Here is an 841-nt window from a genome sequence, read left to right as displayed (position 1 = left end):
CCGTTCCTAATATTTTCTAATACGTTGAAAATTAATTAATTACAAATTTTCTACTAGAAATTTATACACTTTTAGATTCATATCTTGAAGTTCAAGTTTTCTACAAGTTTCTTGTATAAATTTAAATGATAAATTCTTTTCGATTAATTATTTCATAATTAATTAATTATTATTATAGAGAGTGTATCATTTACCGACAGTTCGTAATCAAATAATTCGAATAATCAATTTATTTGTTAAAATTACAAAAAAATTATAAACAAAAGTTATATATTAAAATAAAAGGGGAAATAATTTTTTAAATGCATATATTTATATTCAGAAATAAATCACATATTAATGAAAATATAATAAAAAACGCATTATAATTTATCGATGTAATTAATGTAATAATAATTAATATTAAATAATAAATAATTAATTAAAAAATTTTTTAATTAATTAAAAATTTGTTAAAATTAATTAAAATTTATACAAACTTTTTATTAAATTTATACGATAAAATCAACTTCAAGGTGATTAATATATCACATAGGAATAATACACATAATACGTTTTTCGTTACATTTTTATTAATATGTGATTTATTTCTAAATATAAATGTATGCATTTAAAAAATTATTTCCTCTTTTACTTTAATATATAATTTTTGTTTATAATTTTTTTTGTAATTTTAATGAATAAATTGATTATTCGAATTATTTGATTACGAACTGTCGGTAACTGATACATTCTCTATGATAATAATTAATAAATAATTAATTGAAAAAATTTATCGTTTAAATTTATACAAAAAACTTGTAGAAGATTTGAACTTCAAGATATGAATCTAAAAGTGTAG

This window comes from Apis dorsata, unplaced genomic scaffold (genome assembly GCF_000469605.1).
Source record: "Apis dorsata unplaced genomic scaffold, Apis dorsata 1.3 scaffold_400, whole genome shotgun sequence".
Classification (NCBI taxonomy): Eukaryota; Metazoa; Arthropoda; class Insecta; order Hymenoptera; family Apidae; genus Apis; species Apis dorsata.
This window is presented reverse-complemented; position numbering follows the sequence as displayed.